Source organism: Protopterus annectens, chromosome 1.part0 (assembly GCF_019279795.1).
Source record: "Protopterus annectens isolate FY-2018-M chromosome 1.part0, PAN1.0, whole genome shotgun sequence".
NCBI lineage: Eukaryota > Metazoa > Chordata > Ceratodontiformes > Protopteridae > Protopterus > Protopterus annectens.
The window spans coordinates 1,526,234,038-1,526,242,669 of NC_056725.1; the positions used below are offsets into that span (position 1 = coordinate 1,526,234,038).

The 8,632-nt window shown below is 42.0% G+C and overlaps 1 protein-coding gene across 1 annotated transcript in view; it reads left to right on the plus strand.

Moving 5' to 3' along the window:
• GGA1 (golgi associated, gamma adaptin ear containing, ARF binding protein 1) overlaps positions 1-8,632 on the plus strand; it is a gene marked incomplete in the record, with an annotated part of 1,948,856 nt that overhangs the window by 1,614,399 nt on the left and 325,825 nt on the right.

Below are 8,632 nucleotides of genomic sequence, written 5' to 3' on the forward strand. Positions count from 1 at the left end.
TGCTCTTTCGTTCAGTTGGGAAAATCTTCATGTGTATGCCTTTCCACCTCTGCCTCTCCTCCCAAAGGTACTCCTAAAGGTCAGACTAGACAAGCCAAGGATGATTTTGATAGCTCCAGATTGGCCTCGGCAGCACTGGTACCCATTACTGAGGAATCTGGTAAGGAAGCCTCCATGGCCTTTACCTTTAATTCCACACCTTTTGTCTCAGAGGGACGGTCATCTCCTCAATGTCAAGCTTCACTCTCTTCATCTAACAGCCTGGCATATTCTGTTTTGAACCACAGCAGGTCTCAACTTCCTCAACAAGTTTTGAATGTGATTATGGAAGCCAGAAGGCCTAGTACACGTAAAGTGTATGCAGAAAAATGGAAGAGATTTTTATTTTGGAGTGCAGCAAAGGATTTGGATGTTTCTGAGCCTAATTTGAGTGTGGCTCTTCAATATCTTATTGAGTTATTGGACAAAGGTTTGTCTTTCTCTTCCATTAAGATTCATGCTGCAGCAATTTCAGCTCACTATGATTGTGACCCACCATTGTTTTCTCATCCTTTGTTCAAGCGATTTCTTAGAGGGGCAAAGAATATAAGACCCCCACGTAGAGCTCCTACTCCTGCTTGGGACCTCAATTTTGTGTTGGAGAAACTTACTCTACAACCTTTTGAGCCTGCGGCTACTACTGAATTGAAATACTTGTCATGGAAGACTGCTTTTTTGTTGGCCATTACTTCTGCAAGAAGGGTTTCTGAATTGCAGGCCCTTATGGCGGTTGAGCCTTTTTGATTTTTCATAAGGATAGGGTATCATTACGTACTAATCCTTCATTTATGCCTAAGGTGGTTTCTAGTGTGGCTTTAAACCAAACTATTCATTTGCCTACTTTTTATGCAGATCCCCAAAATAGCGGGGAAAAGATTTTGCACACTTTAGATGTACACAGGCAGTTGCGTTATTATTTAAGCAGGACTAGGGATTTTAGGCAGTCTCAGCAGTTGTTTGTTTCTTTTGCTTTGAGTTCCCAGGGCAAGCCTGTGTCAAAACAAACTATATCTAAGTGGATTGGGTTTTGCATTGCATTCTGTTATTCCCATCATGGCAAGGAGATTCCAGCTGGGATTAGGCCTCATTCCACGAGGGCTACTGCCACTTCAACAGCATTTCTAAGGGGGGTGGCAACTAAGGATATTTTGGAGGCAGCTACTTGGAGTTCAGTGCATACTTTCTCTAAGCACTACCACCTTCCTCTCTACTCTAAATCCAGGGCTGGTTTTGCCACGGCTATTTTGCAGGGCATGTTGACAGCTCCTGCTTCCTTATGATTTGCCAGCCTCCCTTACCTCTGCTTTGGGATTCTACCCAAGTGTTAGGACTGCAGCAATGTGGGATGAAGAACATAGTACAGTTTTGTACCTACCATAAATGTAGATGTTCGAAGATCCACATTGCTGCAGTCCAATTTACCCTCCTTCCCCTCTGTGTTTAGGGGTGGTTGTGTGGGTGGGGGTTGTACCTTTGTAAATTTGTATATATTGTATATATTTTGGGTACAAGAGTATTTGGTGTTTTTTGGTTTTGGCCTTATCTTGTTAGGGTCTTCTGACATCTGGGGCAAGAAAAGACTGAGGATATGACGTCAGTCATGCGCATTTGTACCCTGACGTCTTGACGTCGGACTAATGCGCCTTGACCGACGTCAGCCATATACTTTGGTATTCGGGCCGACTGGGACAGCGGACTACCCAAGTGTTAGGACTGCAGCAATGTGGATCTTCGAACATCTACATTTATGGTAGGTACAAAACTGTACTTTCCTCTGGGACGAATGCACATGAGGATTCTTCAGTAGTTACTATTCGCCCAGTGGTCTTACCAACATCTTCCCATGTCATTCTTAATCATGATTACGGACTCTTGCAAGAAGGATCTTCGCTGGTGGTTGACCAGTCAACAACTTACAGTGGGCTGACCATTTGGTTCTCCCCCCGCCATCAGCCACTGTGACCACGGACACTTCTCTGATGGGGGGGGGGGGCTTTTTCAGGGAAGAACTGCCCAAGGCACCTGGTCGGAAACAGAGTCACAGTTGCACATCAATGTTCTGGAGCTGAGAGTGGTGCTTTTGGCATTGCAGCAATTTCACGACTCTCTGCCTCTAGGGACGATTGCGATACAGACGGACAACATGTTTTTAGTCTGGTACATCAACAAGCAAGGGAGAACCAGGTCTTATCCCCTGTGTCGGGAGGCCTTGAGAATTTGGCAGTGGGCTGTGTCCACTGGGCGCTTTCTGATAGCAACGCATATCCCGTGGAAATCCAACGTGATAGCGGATGAATTGAGCAGAGCCATTCTGCTACCACACGAGTGGTCTTTCAAAGAAGAAGTTGCGGCGAAGATTTTCCGCAAATGGGGCCAGCCTTGCTGCGACCTGTTTGCATCCCCTATGAATGCCAAATACAGAAGCTACTTTGCCCTGAATCCCCCACCAGGGGGATAGCCCAAGGGACTCGCTCGTACACGATTGGTCCCGGGCTGCTGTATGCCTTTCCACCTATACCTCTGATTCCGAAGTTCTTGCAGAAAGCCAAAACCCTCAGAAGGACTGTAATTTTAATAGCTCCTCTTTGGCCTCGTCAAATTTGGTTCCCCTTCCTCAGACTCTATCACCTGGAGGAACCTTGGATTATGGACCCAGTTCGAAACCTACTGACAGATTCGTCAGGGGCCCTACATCCCTCTCTTCGTTCCCTCAGACTGACAGCTTGGCTGCTCCAATTCCCCTTCTTAGCCAGGTCACATGATTTTTCTTCAGAAGTATAGCACATTCTTGTATCTTTGCATAGGGCTTCTACCAGAAAGTTGTATGCTATTAAATGGAAGCGATTTGCTTTTTGGGCTTCTCAAAATAACATTGATCCCTGTGTGGCCTCAATTGCTAGTATCCTGGAATTTCTCTCTCAACTTTTTCACGAAGGTGCTGCAGCTGCCACTATTAGAGTCCAATTCGCTGCCATCTCGAATTTTCATCTCGGAGCTGAGGGTTCTAACTTAATGTCTCGTAGATTATGTTGGGCCTTCTTTAAGGGCACCATTCATCTTAGGCCGCCTGTTAGACAGCCCTTTACTCCCTGGAATCTAAATTTTGTGCTGTCCCTGGTTATTCTTCCCCCCTGTGAACCTGCATCATCCTGTCAGTTGAAGTTTCTCTCCTGGAAGACTATATTTTCTTGGTGGCCATTACTTCAGCATGCAGGGTATCTGAGCTTCAAGCCCTTCCTGTCAAACCACCGTATTTGGTGTTTCATCCAGACAGGATTTCACTGAGGGCTAATCCATCATTCTTTCCAAAAGTGTGTTCTGATACCAATCTGAACCAAACTATTGAGCTTTCAACCTTTTTCCGTAATGATTCTAATCACTTGGAATATATGTTACATAAACTTGATGTCCACAGACAATTGAGATTCTATTTGGACAGGACAAAGGAATTTATAAGATCTGACCAACTTTTTGTGTCTTATGCTGATGCCAAGAAAGGATTACCAGTTTCTAAACGTACCCTTTCCAAGTGGTTAACCGACTGCATTAAATGTATCTACTCTTCAGCGAACCAAACATTAGAATGTGGTGTGAAGGCCCATTCAACTAGTGCCGTCTCCACGTCTTCGGCATATATGGTTCATTTACCTTTGGACACTATATGTGCAGCTACCACTTGGTCTAAGCCTCATACCTTTATCACTCATTACAAAGTGGACATGGCTTCCTTTGGTTCCACTGTCCTCAGGAATATACTCCCGTGAGCCACCCAGGATTAGGGTGCTTGGGACGCTACCCATGTGTAAGAATAAACGGCGTGATTGAGCAACTTCACATAAAGAAGTTATGTACTTACCATAACGTTCCATGTGAGTTGTTCATCTCACCTTTATTCTTACATTCCCACCCACCTTCCCCCTCCAGGGTCTCGAAGAACGGTAGACTTGTGGGGGTCTGGTAGTATTGTTCTGGGATTTCTTACTCTGTCTGGAGTATTTAGTGAGTTATATTTGCTTTTGCTGAGTTCATCGAACTAGATCTGGGGTAGGACAGAGAGCATCATGGGATAGGGACCTGACCTCGAGCTACTCTGAGATCTTTAGTTAGTAAAGTAGCCGACTCGGAGCCGGTGGCTCGGCTCCGTACCCATGTGTAAGAATAAAGGTGAGATGAACAACTCACAAGGAACGTCATGTTAAGTACATAACTTCTTTTTAATGTTAATTTATTCATACAGTTTGATTACTTTTGTATAAATGTAAATTTGCTTATGTCGCAAATGACAATTCAATAAAGGTGTTTAAAAAAATTTGAGGAGAGTAGGGGATAGCAGTGATCTATAAGTTGAGGAGGTGGAGATCCCAGGCTGAAGACTCTAAAATGGTCAGCTTCGGGTCAAAATCGCATCTAATATACCGCAGGTTGAACTGGACTGTAGACCATATCTTTAAGGTGAATACATAACTTTCATTTTTACATGACCTGAAAAAGTTAGCATTTTTTTTTTTTTACAGCAGTGGTTTGTCAACCCTCTTTCAGAATCAGTGCTTCAAGTATTTCAGCAAAAATCCCATTGTGGTACACACCAGTGCCTAATCTGAACACCATCCACCCCACTTTGATTATTCATGTTAAGCTTCGTTGCCCAGATTACTGTTTAATGCTGCTGTCACGTCTTATGTTCCAGTTTCTTAATTCTGTGGCATTATCAACATATTCCTTCGAACAGCTCATTTTTATGGTTTTGTTCCATTACTTTGAATCTTAACTGATAATTCATTTATGTATAAACAATTTCCCTTTCTGCACCTTTTGCAGACTTGATTAATCAAAAGATGATTTTGTCATGCTTATAGCCACACTATGTACCAAAATTGACATATTTCTAACTCTGTTAATGCTTCATGTAGCTCTCAACTTATTTTTACTAGTTTTCGGTTTTCCTATTTGCAGAGGTAACTTTAAATGTACAGACATCTAATTCTGTGACCTGTTTTGATGACAGCAAAGTAATTTCAAGCGCTCTGCACGCATTACCCACTTTGTTTAATATTAAATATGATTACTAAAAGTCGTCTTTTTTTATCAGATAATTTATGAAATTATATGTGGTGCTGTCCCATACATAAGAATTGAGTAACCCACCAGGATAATATGGATGAGTTTACCTTGGGGCAACTTTGAATCTTTTGCCTCAGTTCAATATTTTTTTCTTTTTTCTCAAACCCAAACATGGTATAAACTTTATGAACCCTTTACTCTGTGGCATTCAAAATGTAGCATAATTTACCTTTTTATGATTCTTGGATGTTCCTCTTGAAGTCAGGAATAAGTCTAATTTCTCAATATACAATTTCCACTTCTGAGATGAGAGTGTGAGGTTTCCTTATGGATGCAACTTCATAATTTACAAAACAAAAGACGGTGCTTTCTAACAGCATCATTTCGGAAGTAAAAGACCAAATTATGCATTTGTGATCACATCTGATACTATGTGACATTTGGTCTGAGTTTATATAAATTTGACAAAATTGTACATTGGCAACTTCATCAGATTTTAAGTTCAGACTTTGTGGTAATGTGTGGAAAAGCATGCCATGCGATAGGCGTACGAGACTTCGATAGAGGCTGAGATTTCCAGTATTTTAAAGATATTGCATTTCTCCCCTGTGCCGTTGACACAACCACCCAGCTCTTTTTTTTTTTTTTTTTAACCTGACGTAGGCTTTTTGTTCCTCATGAGGTTGCATAGGCAACACAAAGGGCCCTCGCATGCTAGTTGGATTGGTCTGTGCCCCTTGCACCTGTTTGTAATGAGAGCTGCCTCTGTCCTCTTCAGGGCTAAGCCCATGATGATTTGTTTGGGGAATCTTCTTCCAGGCTTAATTTTCTTTTCTTTTTTTTTTAAAACAGTGATCTGGTGGACATTATTCATAGAGGAAGTGTAGAATAGGAGGCCTTGAGTCATTCCCATTTCTTCTGTTTAGGTTAACCACATTACTCAGTCTGCTGTGACAGATTGCATCACCTTTACAACTAGTCTCTCTTGAGTGGTTTTATGCCCTATCATTAGACTATTTTGAAGCAACAAATCCAGAGTCTAAAGATGGACCTAGCATGAGTGCACGTAACATGCATTGTTATATAGGTCCGTGAAACTGATGCAGCTAGAGATAGCCCCCCCTTAACTCAAAAATGCCTCCAGTGCTCGGGCTGATGAGTTGTTAAGCATTGCAGTTCTGATGGCTTTTACTTGTCTATGCTAAGTAACATGTACATTTTTTCACAGAATGAGGTGAAAGCCGATATAGCTTAGAAGCATTAACATTTTTTTTAATGTTTTTTGTTCCTACTGCAGGTATCTGCCATCTTTCCCCCATCTTCTGTTCCAACTTTCCCCAACAACAGTCCACTTTATACCTTCAAACTATGGCCTCATAAGCAGGGGGAAATCTTTGTGTAAGAAGTGTGCAGAGTGAAGATCAGTGATTTTTAGTATGGCCCCATCCTGACAGTAGATACTGCTCTAGTGTCCTCGGTGTCCACCAAATGTACTAGTTCATGGCTGTAAACCCCACCCCTCCTCCTCGATAGGTGAACCAGCAAAAAGTCACTCCACCCTGTCTGTCTAACCTACTCAAGAAAGTAACACATTTCTGCTGTTAAATTGTTTTGCTGAGAATGTATTAGTTGTTGCAGAGCTGAATAATGAAGTCATCTTAGCATTGCAGACATGTTACAAAAGCATTTACAGCTGAAGAGAAGCTCCGTACACTGCAGGGAACTGCCTTGCTGCTCTTGAAGGTACTTAAAGCTGAAAGGAAAAAGCATTGGTCATAGTGAGGATTCTGTTTTTCATAACATCAACACCACCACCAACATGAAAAGGTGGCATTGCTCCTAGCTCTGCCGCACCTCTCTTCTGCTTATAAGCATCAATAGTGAGATTTTGGGGAAGGCTCCCAGTAGGGCATGAACAGTCTTGTTGGGTATGAGGAGAAGGAGCAGTGCAGATGTTTGGATGTGGCATAGAGTACCACATCTGGTTTAAGGGTACACACACACACACACACACACACACACACACACACACACACACACACACACACACACACACACACAGCTGATAAGTCCACAGAGAGTGCAGATGAGCCGTTTGGGTAGTCCTTAAATATATTTTCCAGATATACTCAAAGCAAAATGGAGTTCCTGAGCTACATGTCATCTGCAACAGAGAAGGTTTAACAATTTACTTTAACAGTCAAGGGAGTTGGAGATAAACTGCTTGTCTTGCTTATAGAAGTTTTCCAGTTATACTGAAAGTAGCACCATCTTCTGCAGCAAAGAAGACGATAATTTCCTTTAGTAATCAAGGGATTTTTTTTTCTTTTTTTTTTTGTGGAAAATCCACAAAGGAAACCCTCGAGCTTTTTGGTAATCCAGTATTGCAGTCTAGATCTGTAGTTTGTCACCTTACCTTTAGGCCTTCTTTTTGCTCCATTTTTCTCAGAGAAGATTTTTTTTTTTGTCTTTTTTCCCCACATTGCATCTGTTTGACCATCCAGTATCTGCCTATTAGTAATGCCCATTCTTTCCATCATACTGGGTTTTCCTTACTGAGGCCAAAAGCTGGCTGGGACATTCATGCAGGCAGACTAAGAAGTGGTTTGTGCCCTCTGCCCAGCATCCTGGCAGTGAAGGTATATTTATTCAGCTCAGCATCTTTCCTGGTTGGGGGGCAGACGTGTTTCATCACAGAGAATTATAATGTCTTCCCTGATGCAGGCATATGCTTCACTGCACTTGTGATGAGAGCTGCTGTTGAAGCTGGCTTGGTGGTTGGATGCTCACCTATCAGGACTGCCTCCTGAATGCCACCCCTTCCCTTTAGAATTCTGACTTTAGATGTCCCCAAACTGCCCTAGTCTCCTGGGATGGGCATCCCCATCCTCACTTGTCAGTTCTGTCAAGTATCTGAGCTGCTAATAAAATCTTTTGTTAATCAGGCCGTGATCGGGACCTTATTTATTCCTGGCCATTCTTAAACTATTTGCTGCAATGGTGTTATGAATTTTCATTGGCTACAGTTTTTTCCTTGTAGTTAATTGCATCAAAAAATGAAATGGCACATGCTGTGTTGGGTCATTGCTCTGTGGCTCAAGTGCATTTTCTGAATGAGCAAGTTGCTTTGAGAAAAAAGCTCACGACATTTGAAATGGGTGGTTGATTTTCCTTACAGCTGGTAGGTGAAGAGACATCATAGAAAATACCAAGATGTTTCTAAAATGGCATCCAGCAGCAGGCATCCTGGTTATTTAGTGATTTGCTGTTACTGTGAATACCTCACACAGTTGTTTTTTGCCAATGTCGCATGAAGTTTTCCTTTGCTTAAAAAAAAAAATCTTTCAGAGCTTATGTATGCAAATAGAATGATTCTTATTTCACAAGATTATTGGTGGATTTCAAATGTTCTAGTTTCACAGTTAATGCATGATAGTATGTATATTTACAAATCAGTAGGTTACATGTACCACAGTTTGAAATATATTTACTTCCAAGTTTAATTGAAGCTTTAAGCATTCTATGTATGTGT